A 24,337-nucleotide genomic window follows, 5' to 3' on the forward strand; every position below is an offset into this window, starting at 1 on the left:
ACAGACAATGGTCATGTGCATAAGCCCTAAATCAGAACATAGAAGCTTCTCTATCCTGGATCTATGGCCCCTCTATGTGGCAAGATCTAAAATATCTGTGGATGTACTGTAAAAAAACAAGTGTGGTTGTCATGCTGTAAAGTACATCAGTTTGAGTAGTCCTGACATGGGGATCAAAACTCCACTTTGTGCTTTTAAATGATAGCTAGAGTGTATGGTTTGGACCGAAGTCTGTCAGTTGAATCTCTGCTTAAAGGGGTTGTGTCACTTCAGCAAGTGGCATTTATCAAGTAGAGAAAGTTAATACTAGACACTTACTAATGTATTGTTATTCTTCATATTGCTCTCACCGCCAGTTCTGTGAGAAGGTCTGGCAGATGTTCTTCTCTACCTCTTGCATGACGTTCTTTGTTTTAGTTTCACTTTGTCATCTCCTTTCCTTCTCCCAGGTGTCACATATTTAGACTAATTGTCTCTCTTTATTAATTTATACTACTTCCTGGATGAGGTGTTCACTGATGGAGGCTGGAGGCTGCTGCTGCTGTTTCCTCAGATAAGTATTTTTCCTTTATTTGTGTTTCCTTGCTGGCTTGATTCTAGGTGACCATGACTCCATCCGTATTAAGTGCAGGGAGCCGGTGGTCGTGTCCCCTCACTATTATAGGGTTTTCAGGTGTCACACAGTATTAGGTACGTGGGCATGCAATTGTCTACCATAGAGACCCTTGTATGGGCATAGCAGTCAGGGAGAGCTCTAGGCGTTTTATAGGGCTCACCCATATGCTTCTTAGTTTGGGATCAAGCCAGTCGGATGTTTATTTAAAAGTTCCAGCTTTCTGCAACATCATCCGTGACAATTCCTTTGCTGGCTGGATTCATTTTTCCATCACATTATACACTGCCGTTTCTAGTGTTACGACCACCCTGCAATCCATCAGCGATAGCCGTGCTTGCACACTGTAGGTAAAAGTGTTGGCCTCTTTGGTGGCTGGGACCATAGGAACGCACATAGGCTGGTGCTTTTTTCTATAGTGTGCAAGCACAACCGATTGCAGGGTGGTCGTAACCATAGAAACGAGCATTGTAAATTGTGATGGAAAAATGAATCAAGCCAGCAAAGGAGGCAATATGGGTAATAATACATTAGTAAGTGGCTTGTATTAACTTTCTTTACATAATAAATGCTATTTGCAGAAGTGACACAACTAGAGTTGAGCGAACACCTGGATGTTCGGGTTCGAGAAGTTCGGCCGAACTTCCCGGAAATGTTCGGGTTCGGGATCCGAACCCGATCCGAACTTCGTCCCGAACCCGAACCCCATTGAAGTCAATGGGGACCCGAACTTTTCGGCACTAAAAAGGCTGTAAAACAGCCGAGGAAAGGGCTAGAGGGCTGCAAAAGGCAGCAACATGTAGGTAAATCCCCTGCAAACAAATGTGGATAGGGAAATGAATTAAAATAAAAATTAAATAAATAAAAATTAACCAAAATCAATTGGAGAGAGGTCCCATAGCAGAGAATCTGGCTTCCCGTCACCCACCACTGGAACAGTCCATTCTCAGATATTTAGGCCCCGGAACCCAGGCAGAGGAGAGAGGTCCCGTAACAGAGAATCTGGCTTCATGTCAGCAGAGAATTAGTCTGCATGTCATAGCAGAGAATGAGGCTTCACGTCAGCCACCACTGCAACAGTCCATTGGCATATATTTAGGCCCAGCACACAGGCAGAGGAGAGAGGTCCCGTAACAGACAATCTGGCTTCATGTCAGCAGAGAATTAGTCTGCATGTCATAGCAGAGAATGAGGCTTCACGTCAGCCACCACTGCAACAGTCCATTGGCATATATTTAGGCCCAGCACACAGGCAGAGGAGAGAGGTCCCGTAACAGACAATCTGGCTTCATGTCAGCAGAGAATTAGTCTGCATGTCATAGCAGAGAATGAGGCTTCACGTCAGCCACCACTGCAACAGTCCATTGGCATATATTTAGGCCCAGCACACAGGCAGAGGAGAGAGGTCCCGTAACAGACAATCTGGCTTCATGTCAGCAGAGAATTAGTCTGCATGTCATAGCAGAGAATGAGGCTTCACGTCAGCCACCACTGCAACAGTCCATTGGCATATATTTAGGCCCAGCACACAGGCAGAGGAGAGAGGTCCAGTAACAGACAATCTGGCTTCATGTCAGCAGAGAATCAGTCTGCATGTCATAGCAGAGAATCAGGCTTCACGTCACCCACCACTGCAACAGTCCATTGTCATAAATTTAGGCCCAGCACCCAGGCAGAGGAGAGAGGTCCCGTAACAGACAATCTGGCTTCATGTCAGCAGAGAATCAGTCTGCATGTCATAGCAGAGAATCAGGCTTCACGTCACCCAACATTGGAACAGTCCATTGGCATATATTTAGGCCCCGGCACCCAGACAGAGGAGAGGTTCATTCAACTTTGGGTAGCCTCGCAATATAATGGTAAAATGAAAATAAAAATAGGATTGAATGAGGAAGTGCCCTGGAGTCCAATAATATATGGTTAAGGGGAGGTAGTTAATGTCTAATCTGGACAAGGGACGGACAGATCCTGTGGGATCCATGCCTGGTTCATTTTTATGAACGTCAGCTTGTCCACATTGGCTGTAGACAGGCGGCTGCGTTTGTCTGTAATGAAGCCCCCTGCCGTGCTGAATACACGTTCAGACAAAACGCTGGCCGCCGGGCAGGCCAGCACCTCCAAGGCATAAAAGGCTAGCTCTGGCCACGTGGACAATTTAGAGACCCAGAAGTTGAATGGGGCCGAACCATCAGTCAGTACGTGGAGGGGTGTGCACATGTACTGTTCCACCATGTTAGTGAAATGTTGCCTCCTGCTAACACGTTGCGTATCAGGTGGTGGTGCAGTTAGCTGTGGCGTGTTGACAAAAGTTTTCCACATCTCTGCCATGCTAACCCTGCCCTCAAAGGAGCTGGCATTGACACAGCTGCCTTGGCGACCTCTTGCTCCTCCTCTGCCTTGGCCTTGGGCTTCCACTTGTTCCCCTGTGACATTTGGGAATGCTCTCAGTAGCGCGTCTACCAACGTGCGCTTGTACTCGCGCATCTTCCTATCACGCTCCAGTGCAGGAAGTAAGGTGGGCACATTGTCTTTGTAGCGTGGATCCAGCAGGGTGGCAACCCAGTAGTCCGCACAGGTTAAAATGTGGGCAACTCTGCTGTCGTTGCGCAGGCACTGCAGCATGTAGTCGCTCATGTGTGCCAGGCTGCCCAGGGGTAAGGACAAGCTGTCCTCTGTGGGAGGCGTATCGTCATCGTCCTGCCTTTCCCCCCAGCCACGCACCAGTGATGGACCCGAGCTGCGTTGGGTGCCACCCCGCTGTGACCATGCTTCATCCTCATCCTCCTCCACCTCCTCCTCATCCTCGTCCTCCTCGTCCTCCAGTAGTGGGCCCTGTCTGGCCACATTTGTACCTGGCCTCTGCGGTTGCCAAAAACCTCCCTCTGAGTCACTTCGAAGAGACTGGCCTGAAAGTGCTAAAAATGACCCCTCTTCCTCCTCCTCCTCCTCCTCCTCCTCCTGGGCCACCTCCTCTTGCATCATCGCCCTAAGTGTTTTCTCAAGGAGACATAGAAGTGGTATTGTAACGCTGATAACGGCGTCATCGCCACTGGCCATGTTGGTGGAGTACTCGAAACAGCGCAACAGGGCACACAGGTCTCGCATGGAGGCCCAGTCATTGGTGGTGAAGTGGTGCTGTTCTGTAGTGCGACTGACCTGTGCGTGCTGCAGCTGAAACTCCACTATGGCCTGCTGCTGCTCGCACAGTCTGTCCAGCATGTGCAAGGTGGAGTTCCACCTGGTGGGCACGTCGCATATGAGGCGGTGAGCGGGAAGGCCGAAGTTACGCTGTAGCGCAGACAGGCGAGCAGCAGCAGGATGTGAACGCCGGAAGCGCGAACAGACGGCCTGCACTTTATGCAGCAGCTCTGACATGTCGGGGTAGTTGTGTATGAACTTCTGCACCACCAAATTCAGCACATGCGCCAAGCAAGGGATGTGCGTCAAATTGGCTAGTCCCAGAGCTGCAACGAGATTTCGCCCATTATCACACACCACCAGGCCGGGCTTGAGGCTCACCGGCAGCAACCACTCGTCGGTCTGTTGTTCTATACCCCGCCACAACTCCTGTGCGGTGTGGGGCCTGTCCCCCAAACATATGAGTTTCAGAATGGCCTGCTGACGTTTACCCCGGGCTGTGCTGAAGTTGGTGGTGAAGGTGTGTGGCTGACTGGATGAGCAGGTGGAATAAGAGGAGGAGGAAGCCGAGAAGGAGGAGGTGGCAACAGGAGGCAAAGAATGTTGCCCTGCGATCCTTGGCGGCGGAAGGACGTGCGCCAAACAGCTCTCCGCCTGGGGCCCAGCTGCCACTACATTTACCCAGTGTGCAGTTAGGGAGATATAGCGTCCCTGGCCGTGCTTACTGGTCCACGTATCTGTGGTTAGGTGGACCTTGCTACAGATGGCGTTGCGCAGTGCACACTTGATTTTATCGGATACTTGGTTGTGCAGGGAAGGCACGGCTCTCTTGGAGAAGTAGTGGCGGCTGGGAACAACATACTGTGGGACAGCAAGCGACATGAGCTGTTTGAAGCTGTCTGTGTCCACCAGCCTAAATGACAGCATTTCATAGGCCAGTAGTTTAGAAATGCTGGCATTCAGGGCCAGGGATCGAGGGTGGCTAGGTGGGAATTTACGCTTTCTCTCAAATGTTTGTGAGATGGAGAGCTGAACGCTGCCGTGTGACATGGTTGGGACGCTTGGTGACGGAGGTGGTGGTGGTGGTGTTGGTGGTACATCCCCTGTTTGCTGGGCGGCAGGTGCCAACGTTCCTCCAGAGGCGGAGGAAGAGGCCGAGGCGGCAGCAGCAGAAGAGGCCGAGGCGGCAGCAGCAGAAGAGGTAGCAGGGGGAGCCTGAGTGACTTCCTTGGTTTTAAGGTGTTTACTCCACTGCAGTTCATGCTTTGCATGCAGGTGCCTGGTCATGCAGGTTGTGCTCAGGTTCAGAACGTTAATGCCTCGCTTCAGGCTCTGATGGCACAGCGTGCAAACCACTCGGGTCTTGTCGTCAGCACATTGTTTGAAGAAGTGCCATGCCAGGGAACTCCTTGAAGCTGCCTTTGGGGTGCTCGGTCCCAGATGGCGGCGGTCAGTAGCAGGCGGAGTCTCTTGGCGGCGGGTGTTCTGCTTTTGCCCACTGCTCCCTCTTTTGCTACGCTGTTGGCTCGGTCTCACCACTGCCTCTTCCTCCGAACTGTGAAAGTCAGTGGCACGACCTTCATTCCATGTGGGGTCTAGGACCTCATCGTCCCCTGCATCGTCTTCCACCCAGTCTTGATCCCTGACCTCCTGTTCAGTCTGCACACTGCAGAAAGACGCAGCAGTTGGCACCTGTGTTTTGTCATCATCAGAGACATGCTGAGGTGGTATTCCCATGTCCTCATCATCAGGAAACATAAGTGGTTGTGCGTCAGTGCATTCTATGTCTTTCACCGCTGGGGAAGGGCTAGGTGGATGCCCTTGGGAAACCCTGCCAGCGGAGTCTTCAAACAGCATAAAAGACTGCTGCATAACTTGAGGCTGAGACAGTTTCCCTGGTATGCATGGGGGTGATGTGACAGACTGATGGGGTTGGTTTTCAGGCGCCATCTGTGCGCTTTCTGCAGAAGACTGGGTGGGAGATAATGTGAACGTGCTGGATCCACTGTCGGCCACCCAATTGACTAATGCCTGTACCTGCTCAGGCCTTACCATCCTTAGAACGGCATTGGGCCCCACCATATATCGCTGTAAATTCTGGCGGCTACTGGGACCTGAGGTAGTTGGTACACTAGGACGTGTGGATGTGGCAGAACGGCCACGTCCTCTCCCAGCACCAGAGAGTCCACTAACACCACCACGACCATGTCCACGTCCGCGTCCCTTACTAGATGTTTTCCTCATTGTTATCGTTCACCACAACAACAAAAATATTATTTGGCCCAATGTATTGTATTCAAATTCAGCGGGATAAAAATTTGAGGCCTAGTATTTAGGCGCTGGGTGACCGGTATGGATTTACTGACAGAATTAGACTTGGAAATGCACAGTAGCGTGTGTGTGAAGTTATTCTGAATGACCCTATGTGCACCTTGAATATTATATACCCTTTTAGGGATAGATTTCAAATAGCTCTGATATAGCAGAAACCACTAAATTATGAAATTGCTAAATTGGGAATTGTATTTCAACCCAGAACAAAAAATGTGCTTTGACAGACACTAAATAACTTTCCCAGCCACAACAGGACAGCGGTAACGAGAGATTTAGCGGGATATAAATTTGAGGCCTAGTATTTAGGCGCTGGGTGACCGGTATGGATTTACTAACAGAATTGGACTTGGAAATGCACAGTAGCGTGTGTGTGAAGTTATTCTGAATGACCCTATGTGCACCTTGAATATTATATACCCTTTTAGGGATAGATTTCAAATAGCTCTGATATAGCAGAAACCACTAAATTATGAAATTGCTAAATTGGGAATTGTATTTCAACCCAGAACAAAAAATGTGCTTTGACGGACACTAAATAACTTTCCCAGCCACAACAGGACAGCGGTAACGAGAGATTTAGCGGGATATAAATTTGAGGCCTAGTATTTAGGCGCTGGGTGACCGGTATGGATTTAGTGACAGAATTAGACTGGGATATGCACAGTAGCGTGTGTGTGTGAAGTTATTCTGAATGACCCTATGTGCACCTTGAATATTATATACCCTTTTAGGGATAGATTTCAAATAGCTCTGATATAGCAGAAACCACTAAATCTTTAAATTGCTAAATTGGGAATTGTATTTCAACCCAGAACAAAAAATGTGCTTTGACGGACACTAAATAACTTTCCCAGCCACAACAGGACAGCGGTAACGAGAGATTTAGCGGGATATAAATTTGAGGCCTAGTATTTAGGCGCTGGGTGACAGGTATGGGTTTAGTGACAGAATTAGACTTGGAAATGCACAGTAGCGGTGTGTGTGAAGTTATTCTGAATGACCCTATGTGCACCTTCAATATGATCTACCCTTTTAGGGATAGATTTCAAATAGCTCTGATACTAGCAGAAACCACTAAATTTTAAATTGCTAAATTGGGAATTGTATTTCAACCCAGAACAAAAAATGTGCTTTGACGGACACTAAATAACTTTCCCAGCCACAACAGGACAGCGGTAACGAGAGATTTAGCGGGATATAAATTTGAGGCCTAGTATTTAGGCGCTGGGTGACCGGTATGGATTTAGTGACAGAATTAGACTGGGATATGCACAGTAGCGTGTGTGTGTGAAGTTATTCTGAATGACCCTATGTGCACCTTGAATATTATATACCCTTTTAGGGATAGATTTCAAATAGCTCTGATATAGCAGAAACCACTAAATCTTTAAAATTGCTAAATTGGGAATTGTATTTCAACCCAGAACAAAAAATGTGCTTTGACGGACACTAAATAACTTTCCCAGCCACAACAGGACAGCGGTAACGAGAGATTTAGCGGGATATAAATTTGAGGCCTAGTATTTAGGCGCTGGGTGACAGGTATGGGTTTAGTGACAGAATTAGACTTGGAAATGCACAGTAGCGGGTGTGTGAAGTTATTCTGAATGACCCTATGTGCACCTTCAATATGATCTACCCTTTTAGGGATAGATTTCAAATAGCTCTGATACAGCAGAAACCACTAAATTTTTAAATTGCTAAATTGGGAATTGTATTTCAACCCAGAACAAAAAATGTGCTTTGACGGACACTAAATAACTTTCCCAGCCACAACAGGACAGCGGTAACGAGAGATTTAGCGGGATATAAATTTGAGGCCTAGTATTTAGGCGCTGGGTGACCGGTATGGATTTAGTGACAGAATTAGACTGGGATATGCACAGTAGCGTGTGTGTGTGAAGTTATTCTGAATGACCCTATGTGCACCTTGAATATTATATACCCTTTTAGGGATAGATTTCAAATAGCTCTGATATAGCAGAAACCACTAAATCTTTAAAATTGCTAAATTGGGAATTGTATTTCAACCCAGAACAAAAAATGTGCTTTGACGGACACTAAATAACTTTCCCAGCCACAACAGGACAGCGGTAACGAGAGATTTAGCGGGATATAAATTTGAGGCCTAGTATTTAGGCGCTGGGTGACAGGTATGGGTTTAGTGACAGAATTAGACTGGGATATGCACAGTAGCGTGTGTGTGTGAAGTTATTCTGAATGACCCTATGTGCACCTTCAATATGATCTACCCTTTTAGGGATAGATTTCAAATAGCTCTGATATAGCAGAAACCACTAAATCTTTAAAATTGCTAAATTGGGAATTGTATTTCAACCCAGAACAAAAAATGTGCTTTGACGGACACTAAATAACTTTCCCAGCCACAACAGGACAGCGGTAACGAGAGATTTAGCGGGATATAAATTTGAGGCCTAGTATTTAGGCGCTGGGTGACAGGTATGGGTTTAGTGACAGAATTAGACTTGGAAATGCACAGTAGCGGGTGTGTGAAGTTATTCTGAATGACCCTATGTGCACCTTCAATATGATCTACCCTTTTAGGGATAGATTTCAAATAGCTCTGATACAGCAGAAACCACTAAATTTTTAAATTGCTAAATTGGGAATTGTATTTCAACCCAGAACAAAAAATGTGCTTTGACGGACACTAAATAACTTTCCCAGCCACAACAGGACAGCGGTAACGAGAGATTTAGCGGGATATAAATTTGAGGCCTAGTATTTAGGCGCTGGGTGACCGGTATGGATTTAGTGACAGAATTAGACTGGGATATGCACAGTAGCGTGTGTGTGTGAAGTTATTCTGAATGACCCTATGTGCACCTTGAATATTATATACCCTTTTAGGGATAGATTTCAAATAGCTCTGATATAGCAGAAACCACTAAATCTTTAAAATTGCTAAATTGGGAATTGTATTTCAACCCAGAACAAAAAATGTGCTTTGACGGACACTAAATAACTTTCCCAGCCACAACAGGACAGCGGTAACGAGAGATTTAGCGGGATATAAATTTGAGGCCTAGTATTTAGGCGCTGGGTGACAGGTATGGGTTTAGTGACAGAATTAGACTTGGAAATGCACAGTAGCGGGTGTGTGAAGTTATTCTGAATGACCCTATGTGCACCTTCAATATGATCTACCCTTTTAGGGATAGATTTCAAATAGCTCTGATACAGCAGAAACCATTAAATTTTTAAATTGCTAAATTGGGAATTGTATTTCAACCCAGAACAAAAAATGTGCTTTGACGGACACTAAATAACTTTCCCAGCCACAACAGGACAGCGGTAACGAGAGATTTAGCGGGATATAAATTTGAGGCCTAGTATTTAGGCGCTGGGTGACCGGTATGGATTTAGTGACAGAATTAGACTTGGAAATGCACAGTAGCGGTGTGTGTGAAGTTATTCTGAATGACCCTATGTGCACCTTGAATATTATATACCCTTTTAGGGATAGATTTCAAATAGCTCTGATACTAGCAGAAACCACTAAATCTTTAAATTGCTAAATTGGGAATTGTATTTCAACCCAGAACAAAAAATGTGCTTTGACGGACACTAAATAACTTTCCCAGCCACAACAGGACAGCGGTAACGAGAGATTTAGCGGGATATAAATTTGAGGCCTAGTATTTAGGCGCTGGGTGACCGGTATGGATTTAGTGACAGAATTAGACTGGGATATGGCCAAAAAATAACCACACTATTGCTGGTTAAATGCACTTGGTGTGATAGCTTGACCAACCACACTACTGAGGGTTAAATGCACTTGGTGACGGGCGCAGCTTGCCCCTGATGTAGTATATGGCCAAAAAATGAACAGACTATTGCTGGTTAAATGCACTTGGTGTCACAGCTTGACCAACCACACTACTGAGGGTTAAATGCACTTGGTGACGGGCGCAGCTTGCCCCTGATGTAGTATATGGCCAAAAAATGAACAGACTATTGCTGGTTAAATGCACTTGGTGACGGGCGCAGCTTGCCCCTGATTTAGTATATGGCCAAAAAATGAACAGACTATTGCTGGTTAAATGCACTTGGTGTGATAGCTTGACCAACCACACTACTGAGGGTTAAATGCACTTGGTGGCAGGCGCAGCTTGCCCCTGATGTAGTATATGGCCAAAAAATAAACAGACTATTGCTGGTTAAATGCACTTGGTGTGACAGCTTCACCCTGATGTAGGCTTTAGCCAAAAAACAAACGCACCATTGAGGGTTAAATGCACTTGGTGACAGGCGCAGCTTGCCCCTGATGTAGTATATGGCCAAAAAATAAACAGACTATTGCTGGTTAAATGCACTTGGTGTGACAGCTTCGCCCTGATGTAGGCTTTAGCCAAAAAACAACCACACCATTGAGGGTTAAATGCACTTGGTCGCAGCTTGTGCTGGCGCACCACAAGACACAAAATGGCCGCCGATCACCCCAGAAAAATGTGACTGACAAACGGTCTGGGCAGCCTAAAAACAGTGAGCAATTGAGGATCAGCAGCTCAATGATGCACAGCTGCAGATCGATCAGTTAATCAAGTCCTTTGGAGGAGTTAATCTGCCTAATCTCGCCCTACTGTCGCAGCCGCAACCTCTCCCTACGCTAATCAGAGCAGAGTGACGGGCGGCGCTATGTGACTCCAGCTTAAATAGAGGCTGGGTCACATGGTGCTCTGGCCAATCACAGCCATGCCAATAGTAGGCATGGCTGTGATGGCCTCTTGGGGCAAGTAGTTTGACGCTTGTTGATTGGCTGCTTTGCAGCCTTTCAAAAAGCGCCAAGAAAGCGTCACAAAAGCGCCAAGAAAGCGACGAACACCGAACCCGAACCCGGACTTTTACGAAAATGTCCGGGCTCGGGTCCGTGTCACGGACACCCCAAAATTCGGTACGAACCCGAACTATACAGTTCGAGTTCGCTCATCCCTAGACACAACCCCTTTAAATATTTCTTCTTCCAGTAGCATAAATTTCTACTTTCCCAGTCTGTAGAATCTCTGTGAATGTTCAAAAACAATTTAGTTGCTAAAACAACTTGTGTAAGGGTACTTTCACACTTGCATTGCTGGATTCCGGCAATCAGTATGCAAACGGATACCATTTGTAGACGGATTCAGATGCGGATCCGTCTCACAAATGCATTACAAAACCGGATCCGTCTCTCCGGTTGTCATCCGGAAAAACAGATCCGGTATTTATCTTTTTCACATTTTTAAAGGTCTGCACAAAACCGGTTTATTTTTTCCAGAACACTTGGGGCCGGATCCGGCATTAATGCATTTCAATGGAAAATAATGCCGGATCCGGCAAGTGTTCCGGAATTTTAGACTGAGAAAATACTGCAGCATGCTACAGTATTTTCTCCATCCAAAAAACGTACAGTGACTGAACTGAAGACATCCTGATGCATACTGAACGGATTGCTCTCCATTCAGAATGCATTAGAATAAAACTGATAATTTTTTTTCCGTTATTTAGCCCCTAGGACGGAACTCAATACTGTTTTATGGGAAAAAACTCAGTATAAGGCCTCATGCAGACGAACGTATTTTCATTCCGTGTCCATTCCGTTTTTTTGTGGACCGTATACAGAACCATTCATTCAAATGGGTCTGTAAAAAAACCAGAAGGTACTCTGTGTGTATTCCGTTTCCATATGGCCGTATTTCCGTTAGGCAAAAAAAATAAAACATGCCCTAATATTGTCCGCATTACGGACAAGGATAGAACTTTTCTATTATGGGCCAGCTGTTACATTCTGCAAAATACGGAATGCGGATCCATTTTTTGCAGACCCCAAAGTACATACGGTCGTGTGCATGAGGCCTAACTTGTATTTTATTCATTTAAATTCAGGGTCATTCTGGGTTTTAAAGTCAAGGAATCTGTCCTATCAGTGATTGACATCCTTCCCTCTATGACTGTGTATACCGGGCTAGCTGTCAATCACTGATAGGACCGCTTTCTTGGCGTCAAAGCCCAGAATGAAATATATGTTCTACTGAATCTTTTCCCATAAAACTATATATCAGTCTGCTCAGCTATTTAGCATTTTCATGGTATCCTTTACAAAACATGGCAGGTTCCCTTTACAAAACAATATATTAAAAGTTTAAATCAACCCCCTTTCCCAATTTTACATATAAAAATATATAAACAATAAAAAAATAAACATATTAGGTGTCACCTTGCCCAAAAATATCTGAACTATTAAACTATTTTAAAAAATTGCTGCGAACATTGTAACAGAAAACAATGAAAAATATTTTTTGTCATCTTTTCCCCCAAAAAAATTGAATAACAGTGATCGAAAAGTCGTACATACTACAAAAATGGTACCAATAAAATCTACAGTTCATTACAAAAAAAACAAGCCCTCATACAGTTCTGTAGACCGAAATATACAAAAGTTATGGCTATCAGAATATAGCAATGCAATGAAAATGTTGACCTTTCCAAAGTAGCAATACAAAAAAAAACTATTTAAGTTTGGTATCCCCGCATTCGTATTGACCGCAGAATAAGAACATCAGGTCATTTTTAGTGCACAGTGAACGCTATGATGTCAAAACCCCAAAAACATTGGCGGAATTCAGTATTTTTTTTTTTTCTATTTTGCCACACAAATAATTTTTTTCCTCTTTTCCAATACAAGACATGGTAAAGTGGCATTAAATAAAAAAAAAGCCCTCATATATCTATGTGAACAGAAAAAAAAAAAAAGTTATGGCTATTGGAACGTGGGGAGGAAAAATAAAAAATTAAAAAATTAAAATAGGCCCAGTCTTTAAGCGGATAAGGCCCCTTTACATGGGCTGATTGAGCAGGCAATTTTTGATACCTAACAGTTTATTCTTGAAAATTGTCTGATCGTCAACACACAGATGAAAGCAGTATTTACATACAGCAATCACCTCCGTTGTATGGGGAAGAGTGATCGGTAACAGCATTGTCCCCATTGTTTCTGGGCAGTAGAAGCCTGTTTACACAGGATGATCTACTTGCCAGAAATAATACATTTGGGTAGTGGATCAACAACGCTATAGTCTGATGAATTAGCATTTGCTTATTCAATGGGTGCTCAATGGCACCTGTACTCTGGGCAATTATCAAGATCAAGCATTTGTATGAACGACCAATAATTGTCCCGTCCCATCAGTTTTTTATGCCACCCTCCACTACGTTAGTAGTCCTTTTTTTTACAGTTTTGTTGTATGCATGACTTTTTTTTTCACTTTGAATCAAATTTTTTGAGGGGGTGAAATGACAAAAAATGTCAATTCGCCCATTTTGACTTTTATTCTGTTATGGCATCACGGTATGGGATAAATAGTTTTATATTTTCTTACACACCAATACCAGTGATACTTATTTTTATATGTAAAATGGTGTGATTTGGATTTTTACAAACTATTTAACTTTTTATTTTTGGCACCTATGGGGGTTTTGAACATGCAATCATCAGATCGCTTCTACCATAGACTACAATGGTTTATCATTGCAGTTTATGGGAAAATGTCTGTGTTTCTATTGTGAGGTACAGCACAATAGAAACTTTGCTATGGCAGTCCTAGGAGCCTTTATAATCTGCTCAATTGGACAGACGGATTAGGGATCTGTTTGTGTCTGCTCCTCTTCTCTGTTCCCTATTTCTAAGCCCTCCAAGAATCCGAGGAACCTATGCAGGTCAGCACCACTTTGTCTCATCAGAAGAAGGAAACATCGCTGGAAGAACAGACTGTGTTTCTACTGTGGCAGCCCTGCTCATCAATTACGATCCTACCCCATGAGACCGAAGGCGGAAAACTTCAGAGTCTGAATGTGTCACGAGGGTGTCAAGAACGACGTCTGACTCCGTTACACCCGGGGTCAGGAAGTCGCAGCGGGTGGCTGCGCGCTCTATGTAGAAAGATAGGGCTGTTTCTTTATGGTAGCTTTCTGGGTTTGCTTTGCAACCCTTTTTGGCTCACTCAGGGATCCGTAGCTCCTTCTCCTCAGCTGTTCCTTGTCCAGCACTCCCAACCTCCTTATATTCCCCTCTCCCACTTCTCTGGTTGCCAGATATAGAGCTTCCTGCCTGGACTTCTATAATGACCCACTGGAGCTGTGTTGCTGCGTTCCCTGGTTGTTGTTCCAGAACGTTACCCTCCGGATCCCTGTTGGGCCTTTGTGGTCTGCTGTTGTTGCCCACCTGGGATTATATGTTTGTCTGTATTGTCTGTCCTCTTCTTGGTGTTTTCCTCTTAGTGTCAGTGGTGCGGACTAGTGATCCCACCGCCCCGTTCACTACATAGGGCTCATCTTAGGGAAAGCTAAGGTTTAGGCATGTGATCGGCGTATGGGTGAGGAACCCGTCTAGGAACGTCAGGGCAGTCAGGTGCCAGCCGCAAGGTGAGTCAGAGGTCACCACCTTTCCCTCTCCCTTAGGCAGGGCCTTCCCTTTTCCCTCCCTTTGCGTGACGCCGGTCATTACAGAATGACGACCAGGGCAGTCACTCAGACGCATGGGTATTTCCCAAGAAATATGGTAGACTACTCCTGTCAGTGAGATTATCTTCACAGCTATATTTCTGGTATGGCTTTTGTTGATTAATGGGCTGCTGCTAATTTTGTTAAAGCGGTTGTCCGGGTTCAGCTCTGAATTCAGACATACCCATATTTTCACCCAAACAGCCCCACTAAGATATGCATCGGAAGATTCCATGCTCCGATGCTCTCCCTTTCCCTGCGCTGAATCGCGCAGGGCAAGGGCTTGTTTGTTTACCTACCCAGCAGTGTGTTCAGTGACATCACCAGCTCTGATGGGTCGGCTTTAGCGCCGTTTTACAGGCTAGGGCAGCTCTAAAGACCGCCCATCAGTGCCAGTGACATGACCGGGATCACTGCTGGGCGTAAGCCTCCGCCTGGCAGCCCTAAGGAGAGCCCGATATGTCACCGGATCTTTGGAAAGTGCCTTTGCTCTGTGCGATTCAGCACAGGGCAAAGGACAGTATCAGAGCATGAAATGCTCTGATGCTCATGTTAGTGGGGCTGCCTGGATGAAAATATGGGTGTGTCCGGGTTCAGCTCTGAACCCGGACAACCCCTTTAACTATGATTTTGTCCCTGCTTTGGGCCTTGTGTTCCGTGAATTTCCTAAACCATTCCAATATCTGGGGTGGATTAGCTGGGGGGTTTATTGAACTGCAAACTATTGATTTAGTTATGACGGTAGGGGCGATCCATTCTGAAAAATGTTCTCTTTTTGTTACATACAGTTTATCTGCTGATGTCATTTTGGGGTTACACTGGTTGAAAAACCATTCCCCAAATTTGGATTGGAGTACGGGGGAACTTATCAAATGGGGTCCTCAGTACTGTGGTCTAGAGGAGGGTTCCATTCCTGGGTTTATCAGGAATTTAAGGACGTATTCTCGAAGGAGGCTTCTGAAGCCCTGCCGCCCCATCGAGAGTATGACTGTACTATTAAGTTGGTCCCTGGAGCTAAGCTCCCTAAGTAATGGATTTTAAATCTCTCTGGGCCTGAGAGACTGACTATGAGAAAGTATGTCCAAGATAGTATGAAAAAGGGCACATCTGTCCATCTGTTTCTCCCGCAGGGGCTGGCTTCTCTTTTGTTGGGGAGAAGGACGGGAGTTACGCCCCTTTATAGACTATAGAGAACTTAATAAAATTAACATCCAGAATCAATACCCCCTTTCCTCTTACTCCCGATCTATTTAAGCAGATTGCCGATCCTCAGTGATTCTCCAATCTCTTTAGAATCAGGAAGGGGGATGAGGGGAAAACGGATTTAACACCCCAAGTGGCATTTTAAATACCTGGTGATGCCCTTTGGGCTGTGTAATGCCCCCACCATTTTCCAAAACCTGGACAACAACATTGTCACGTACCGGCAGGACAGGTAGTGGATCCTCTGGACCAGAGAGGCGATGGCGCGGGTTGTACTAAAGGACCGGTTCTAAGCAGTTACTGGTCTTCACCAGAGCCCGCCGCAAGGCGGGATGGATTTGCTGCGGCGGTAACTACCAGGTCGTGTCCCCTAGTAACAACTCGACCTCTCTGGCAGCTGATAAGGCGTGGTACACAGGGAGAAGGCAAGAGCGTAGTCGGACGTAGCAGAGGTCAGGGCAGGCGGCAAGGTTCAAAGGCGAGTAGACGGTAGCAACGGGTTCGGCAACAGGCAAGGCAAACAAACACAGTGGAACGCTTTCTCTGAGGCACAAGGCACAAAGATCCGGCAGGAAGCTGTGGGAGGAGAAGGTATAAATGGGCAGTGCACAGGTGCAGCCTAATTAAGTCAGCATTGCCTCTCACAAACCTTAACCCTTAATAACCCCTTTGGACCAGGCACCAATCACTGGTGTACTGGCCCTTTGAATCTAAGAGTCCCGGCGCGCGCGCGCCCTAGAGAGCGAGGACGCACACGCCGAGACACTGGAGTGCTGCCTGGGGGCATACGCTGTGAGCGCTCCGAGGCCAGCAGGGGACCCGGAGCGCTCAGTGTAACAGTGCCCCCCCCTTTGGTCTCCCTCCCTTTTTGGTACCGAAGAACTTGCGGATGAGACTGCGGTCCAGGATGTTCTCCTCCGGCTCCCATGACCTCTCCTCAGGACCGCAGCCCTCCCAGTCGACCCAAAAAAATCTTTTCCCCCGGGAGATCTTGGTCGCCAAGATCTCCTTGACAGAGAATATATCGGAGGTACCGGCGACAGGGGTGGGAGAAACAAGCTTGGGAGAAAAACGGTTAAAGACAGCAGGTTTCAGAAGGGAGACATGGAAGGAGTTATGGATTCGGAGGGAGGGAGGAAGATGGAGCTGATAAGAAACTTGATTGATACGACTCTTATACGATTTTATAGGGTCCCAAGAAACGAGGGCCCAACTTGTAACTTGGGACCCTAAATCGGATGTACCTAGAGGAGAGCCACACCTTGTCACCCGGGCGAAATTCCGGAGGAGATCTGCGTCTCTTGTCAGCTTGAACCTTCATACGGGCGGAAGCCTTGAGGAGAGCAGCGTGGGTTTCTCGCCAGATGGAGGAAAAATCCTGTACAAGACTGTCAACGGCAGGTACAGAAGAAGGAGTGGGAGACTGCGGCAGAGGTGGAAGAGGATGACGGCCAAAAACTACAAAGAAAGGAGACTTGTTAGAGGCAGAGGATTGTTTGTAGTTGTAGGAGAACTCCGCCCAGGGAAGTAGATCAGCCCAGTCGTCATGGCGTGAGGATACAAAGTGGCGCAGATAGTCACCCAAAATTTGGTTCACCCGTTCTACTTGGCCGTTAGACTGAGGATGGTACGAAGAAGAAAAGTCCAATTTGATCCCGAGCTGAGCACATAGAGCCCTCCAGAATTTGGAGACGAATTGTACCCCACGATCTGAGACAATATGTTTGGGAAGGCCATGGAGACGGAAGATGTGTTGGAAAAATTGTTTGGCCAACATGGGTGCAGAGGGTAGACCGGGCAGGGGTACAAAGTGAGCCATCTTGGAGAAGCGATCCACCACGACCCAAATAACGGACTTGCCATGGGAGGAGGGAAGATCTGTAATAAAGTCATGGCGATGTGAGACCAGGGAACTTCAGGAACAGGTAGAGGCAAGAGGAGACCCGCTGGTTTCTGGCGAGGCGATTTATCCCGGGCGCAAATCATACAGGCCTGGACGAAGTCTGAGACATCTTTCTCCAGAGAAGACCACCAGTACCTTTGGGAGATTAGTTGGAGAGACTTTTGCACCCCTGGATGACCGGCAAAAGGGGAGGCGTGGCCCCACTTGAGAATTCGCAGCCGCTGACGTGGAGGTACGTAGGATTTGCCAGGAGGAAGAAGGCGCAGGTCCACGGGAGCGACTGTAATAAGGCGTTCTGGAGGGATAATATATCGAGGTGTTAACTCGTCGCCCACCACATCAGAGGAGCGAGACAGAGCATCTGCCCTAATGTTCTTACAAGCCGGACGGAAATGGATCTCAAAATTAAAGCGGGCGAAGAACAGAGACCAACGAGCCTGACGGGGATTTAATCTCTGAGCAGACTGGAGAAAAGCCAGGTTCTTGTGGTCCGTGAAGATGTACACAGGATGTGTGGCGCCCTCGAGTAAATGTCTCCATTCCTCCAGTGCCAATTTAATAGCCAGCAGTTCCCTGTCCCCAATGGAGTAATTTCTATCTGCGGAAGAGAATGTTTTTGAAAAGAAGCCACAAGTAGAAGTCTTGCCCCGGGAAGACTTCTGGGTGAGGACAGCTCCGGCTCCCACCGAGGAGGCATCCACTTCAAGAGAGAAAGGCTTGGTGGAATCTGGTCTAGAGAGAACGGGTGCAGAGGCAAAGGCGGATTTCAGGGACTGGAAGCCTTCCTCGGCTTGGGAAGGCCAGGATTTGGGGTTAGCACCTTTTCTTGTGAGGGCCACGATAGGAGCTACCAGAGTGGAATAGTGAGGGATGAATTGCCTGTAGTAATTCGCAAAGCCCAGAAATCTTTGTATAGCTCGGAGACCAGAGGGGCGTGGCCAATCCAGAACCGCCGAGAGCTTGGCTGGGTCCATTTGAAGTCCTTGGGCTGAGATAATGTATCCCAGGAAAGGCAGGGAGGTCCGTTCAAAAATACATTTTTCAAGTTTAGCGTACAGGCGATTTCTCCTAAGACGAGTAAGAACTTGTTGCACATGGACCCTGTGTTGATCCAAATTGGAGGAAAAGATGAGGATATCATCCAGGTATACGACCACGCAGGTGTAAAGTAAGTCCCTGAAAATATCATTGACGAATTCCTGGAAGACAGCAGGTGCGTTGCAGAGGCCGAAGGGCATCACCAAATACTCAAAATGGCCGTCCCTTGTGTTAAAGGCGGTCTTCCATTCGTCTCCCTCACGGATACGGATCAGATTATAGGCCCCTCGAAGGTCCAATTTAGTGAAGATCTTAGCCCCTCGGAGACGATCAAATAGCTCAGAGATTAGAGGCAGAGGGTAACGGTTCTTGATGGTAATTTTATTAAGACCTCTGTAGTCAATGCAGGGGCGAAGGGAGCCGTCTTTTTTTGTCACAAAGAAAAAACCGGCCCCAGCAGGAGAAGAAGATTTTCTTATGAATCCTCTCTGTAGGTTCTCACGTATATAGTCGGACATGGCAAGAGTCTCAGGAGGTGAGAGAGGATAAATTCTGCCCCGAGGTGGAGTAGAACCGGGTATCAGGTCGATTGGGCAATCATAGGATCGGTGAGGAGGAAGGACCTCAGCTTGTTTCTTGCAGAAGACATCCACGAAGGAATGGTATGGCTTGGGCAGCCCAGAAGGCGGAGAAACTTGCGGGTTCTGTTTGACCAGAGCAGGCTTGAGACAGCGGTCTGAACAGGAGGAACCCCAACGCAGGATCTCACCGGTGGACCAATTCAGGACAGGACTATGACGTTGAAGCCACGGCAGACCCAGGAGGAGTTCGGAGGAACAGAAGGGAAGGACAAAGAACTCTATAGTCTCGGTATGAAATATTCCGATGTCCATCTGCAGAGGCTGGGTACGGAACTGCACGGTGGCAGAGAGTCTCTTACCGTTAACAGTAGAGATGAAAAACGGCTTGGGTAGACGGATTACTGGAATACGGTACTTGTCAACCAAGGAGGCGTGAATGAAGTTGCCAGCTGAACCGGAATCCAAGAAGGCGGCTGCGGAGAAAGAGGACTTGGAAGAGATGATCAACTGCATGGGTATGATGAGACGTGGAGAGGAAGAATCCACACCTAGCAACGCCTCTCCCACGTTTACTAGGTGCGAGCGTTTCCCGAACGCGGTGGACGGAGAGGACAATCTCTAAGGAAGTGCTCGGTACTGGCACAGTACAGACACAGGTTCTCGTTTCTGCGGCGGCTTCGTTCTTGCTGAGTCAGGCGTGACCGATCCACCTGCATGGCTTTCACGGCGGAAAACCCAGTAGCGGGTTGAGGTGGACGCAGAAAAACGGGAGCCAGACGAGGAAAGCGTCTAGGACGAGCTTTTTCCTTTTCAAGGAGGAGTTCCTCTTGTCTTGTGGAAGGAAGCTCACGTGCAGCCAGAACGTCCTTTACTTCACTGTTAAGTCCCTTCTTGAAGGTGGCGCAAAGGGCTTCATTGTTCCAGTTCAGCTCAGAGGCCAGGGTGCGGAACTGAATGGCATAGTCACCCTCGGAAGAACCTCCTTGGGTCAAATTTAGTAAGGCAGTCTCTGCGGAGGTATCCCGGGCAGGCTCCTCAAAAACATTCCGGAACTCTAGGCAGAATCTCTGGACGGAAGCGGTGGCAGGATCTGCGCGGTCCCATAGTGGTGTAGCCCAGGCCAGGGCCTTCCCGGACAGTAAACTGAGAATAAAGGCTACCTTGGCTCGCTCAGAAGGAAACTGGTTGGACAGAAGCTCGAGGTGGAGAGAGCATTGCGACAAGAACCCACGGCACTGCTTAGGATCTCCGTCATATTTGTCTGGTAGGGACAAACGGATTCTGGAACCGGTGGCAACTGCAGGCGGAGGTGATGCAGCAGGAGCAGACAGAGGAGCTGGCTGTTGCTGAGAAGGCAGGAGCTGCTGCAACATAGCGGTCAACTGGGCCAGCTGTTGACCCTGCTGGGCCACAATAGTGGTGAGGTCCGCTAGGCTTGGCAGGGGAACATCAGCGGGATCCATGGCCGGATCTTACTGTCACGTACCGGCAGGACAGGTAGTGGATCCTCTGGACCAGAGAGGCGATGGAGCGGGTTGTACTAAAGGACCGGTTCTAAGCAGTTACTGGTTTTCACCAGAGCCCGCCGCAAGGCGGGATGGATTTGCTGCGGCGGTAACTACCAGGTCGTGTCCCCTAGTAACAACTCGACCTCTCTGGCAGCTGATAAGGCGTGGTACACAGGGAGAAGGCAAGAGCATAGTCGGACGTAGCAGAGGTCAGGGCAGGAGGCAAGGTTCAAAGGCGAGTAGACGGTAGCAACGGGTTCGGCAACAGGCAAGGCAAACAAACACAGTGGAACGCTTTCTCTGAGGCACAAGGCACAAAGATCCGGCAGGAAGCTGTGGGAGGAGAAGGTATAAATGGGCAGTGCACAGGTGCAGCCTAATTAAGTCAGCACTGCCTCTCACAAACCTTAACCCTTAATAACCCCTTTGGACCAGGCACCAATCACTGGTGTACTGGCCCTTTGAATCTAAGAGTCCCGGCGCGCGCGCGCCCTAGAGAGCGAGGACGCACACGACGAGACACTGGAGTGCTGCCTGGGGGCATACACTGTGAGCGCTCCGAGGCCAGCAGGGGACCCGGAGCGCTCAGCGTAACAAACATGTTTCGGAAGTTTCTTGGGCATTTTTTGGTGCTGTATTTGGACAACATACTAGTGTTTTCCACTGATTGGTCTTCCCATGTCCTGCATGTGAGAATGGTCCTTCAAAAACTGAGGGACTGTAATCAAAATGCGTATTTGGAGTAAATGCGTATAGAGTAAATGTGAATTTGGAGTTAAAAAGGTCTCCTTCCTGGGCTACATTATCTTACTGCCAAAATATTGCATAGATCCTGCTAAGGCGCGTGCTTTCGTCGAGTGGGCCAGGCCTACTTCCCTCAAAGTCCTTCAACAGTTTCTTCAGCAGTTATTATTGAAATTTTATTCAAAAAAATTCTGTCAGAAAGGGGGCTTATCTTCTCCATTGGTCTCCCGAGGCTTTGTCTGCCTTTGAAACCTTAGAGGGGAGTTTTATTCAGGCACCAGTGCTCTTTAGCCACATGTGACACAACCTTTTGTCATTGAGGTGGACGCCTGTGAGATAGATGTTGGTGCCATGCTATTTCAGGATCTGTGCTCCTTGACTAATCTCAAGCTGTGTGCATTTTCTCCCAAATGTTCTCCATCCTGGTGAAAAACTATGATACTGGTAACCATGAATTGTTGGCTATCAAGTGGGCCTTTGAAGAGTGGTGACCCTTCTTAGACACAGCTCAGCACCAGGTTACTGTGCTAATGAATCAAAAAAAATTTAACCTACTTAGATACGGCCAAGTGCTTGAATCCCCGGCAAGCACGGTGGGCCCTGTTTTTTACGTGATTTAACTTTGCCGTGACTTTTCGCCCTGGGACTGCTAATGTAAAGGCAGTCTCCTAATGTCATGGTCACTGCAATAAGTCCTAATTTAGCTGCTAAGATAAGATCAAATTTAGCTCCCAATGATCTTCCTTCTGGCAAATTGATTGTGCCTTACCCTTTAAAGTCCTGGAAGAATCTCATTGTTCTGTTCCGGTAAGTCATCCAGGTATTGCGGGGACTAAACATCTGGTCTCTTGGGACTACTGGTGGCCTACGTGGTCACATGATGTGGGTGCCTTTGTCTTTGTGTGTGATGTGTGTGCTAGGAACAAGGAACCCAGTCCTGCAGGTTTGCTTTGTCCTTTGCCCATTCCACAAAGACCTTGGACCCACGACTCAATGGACTTTAATACGAACCTTCCGCCCTCCCGGGGTAGGTCGGTCATCTGGATTGTAATTAATAGATTTTCTAGTTTTATTAATCCTGTGGTAGATGCTATCGTTGTAGGTCTGTGCACAGAGCCTGGAAAAAGCCCAAAGCATGCAATCTGAACATACTAATAAGAAGCAGTCGGTAGGGCCAAACTTTGTGTTGGGTGATTTGGTATGGCTTTCTACCAAGAATTTACGTCTCAGGGTGCCTTCTGGTAAACTTGCGCCTAATTTTATTGGAGCATAAAATTTTTCGTCTGATATTATCCAGTATCCCTTCGTCTTCAGCTGCCCTCATCAATCAGAATCCATAAAGTATTCCTCAAGTCCTTGCTCAAAAAATATGTGCCGCTGGCAATTCCTCCACCTAAACCTCCTGATCCTGTAATTATCCTAGATGAGGTTGAGTACGAGGTACTGTAGAAAGAATCCTTCACTCCTGGAAAGTTCAGGATTCTCTGCAATATTTAATACATTGGCAAGCATATGGTTCGGAGGAGAGGACATGGCTAACAGCTCGGGTTATCCATGCTCCTCGACTTATTAGGAAATTTTGTGCAAAATTTCCATTGAAACCGTCCATGACTACGGAGCGCTCGCTCACCTCCTCCCCGCAGTGCACGCATGCTGGAGGAGATCATGGTTTAAGTAAGAGTTTATTTGAATTAGGTGTGTGTGTTCTGGAGGCATGGTGAGTGACAGCTCAGCCTCCCTAACCATGGTCTTATGGTCCAATGGGCGCCGAGTCCCTTAAACCAATCAAGTTCTAATCCAGGGACTGTCACCACCAGACATCTGAGAAGCTCTGACAGACGTCTAGAACCTCCTCCTTGAGGTTCCTTTGTTTTGCTTTCATTTTCTCATCTCGTTAGCCTCTCTCAGCTGTCATGTAGTTGCACTGATTGCATCCCTTTAAATCCTTTCCCATAGTGCATCACTTTGCGGTTTATACAACTTCCTGGAGTGTGTGCATGCTGTTCCTACTTCTGAGTCTTCTACAAGATAAGTTTTGTTCATTCATTTGTGTTTTTCTGTTTGCTGGATCCCAGGTGACCCTGACTCCCTCCGTATCTAGTGTAGGGAGCCGGTGGTCGTGTCCCCTCACTATTATAGGGTGTTCAGGTGTTATACAATCGAGGTACGAGGATATGCGATCATCTACCATTGGGATTTTCGCATAGGCTGAGCAGCCAGGGAGAGAGCCAGGTCTGATGCAGGGCTCTCCCTTTTTGTTCCTTAGTTTTGGATCCAGTCAGTCGTATATTCATTTTGTGTTTTCTAGTTTCCTGCACACCTTCCGTGACATTATAAACCGCCAAAACCGTCTCAAGCATGGATCCGGTTTCACTTTTGACTGAACGCATGCAGGGTCTTTCATTGGAGGTAGCAGATCTCCGTAAGACTCTTTTTCAGTTTCAAGTGACCGGTTCAGCTTGCGTTCATGGAGTTTGTTCTGAGCCTAAGATCTCACTCCCGGATACGTTCTCCGGGGGTAGTGAGAATTTTGTGCGTTTTAGAGAGGCTTGCAAACTCCATTTTCGCCTTCTTCCCCATTCCTCTGGTGATGAGGAACGGAGGGTGGGGATCATCATCTCGCTGCTCAGGGATAACGCTCAGTCCTGGGCCTTTTCGCTGCCGGTGGGGGCACGGCCCCTCCGTTCAGTGGATTAATTCTTTTTAGCCCTGGGTCAGATATATGATGATTCCGATCGTATTGCTCTGGCTGAGTCTAGACTACGTCTTTTATGTCAGG

The sequence above is a fragment of the Bufo gargarizans genome, chromosome 1 (assembly GCF_014858855.1).
Source record: "Bufo gargarizans isolate SCDJY-AF-19 chromosome 1, ASM1485885v1, whole genome shotgun sequence".
NCBI classification, from domain to species: Eukaryota; Metazoa; Chordata; class Amphibia; order Anura; family Bufonidae; genus Bufo; species Bufo gargarizans.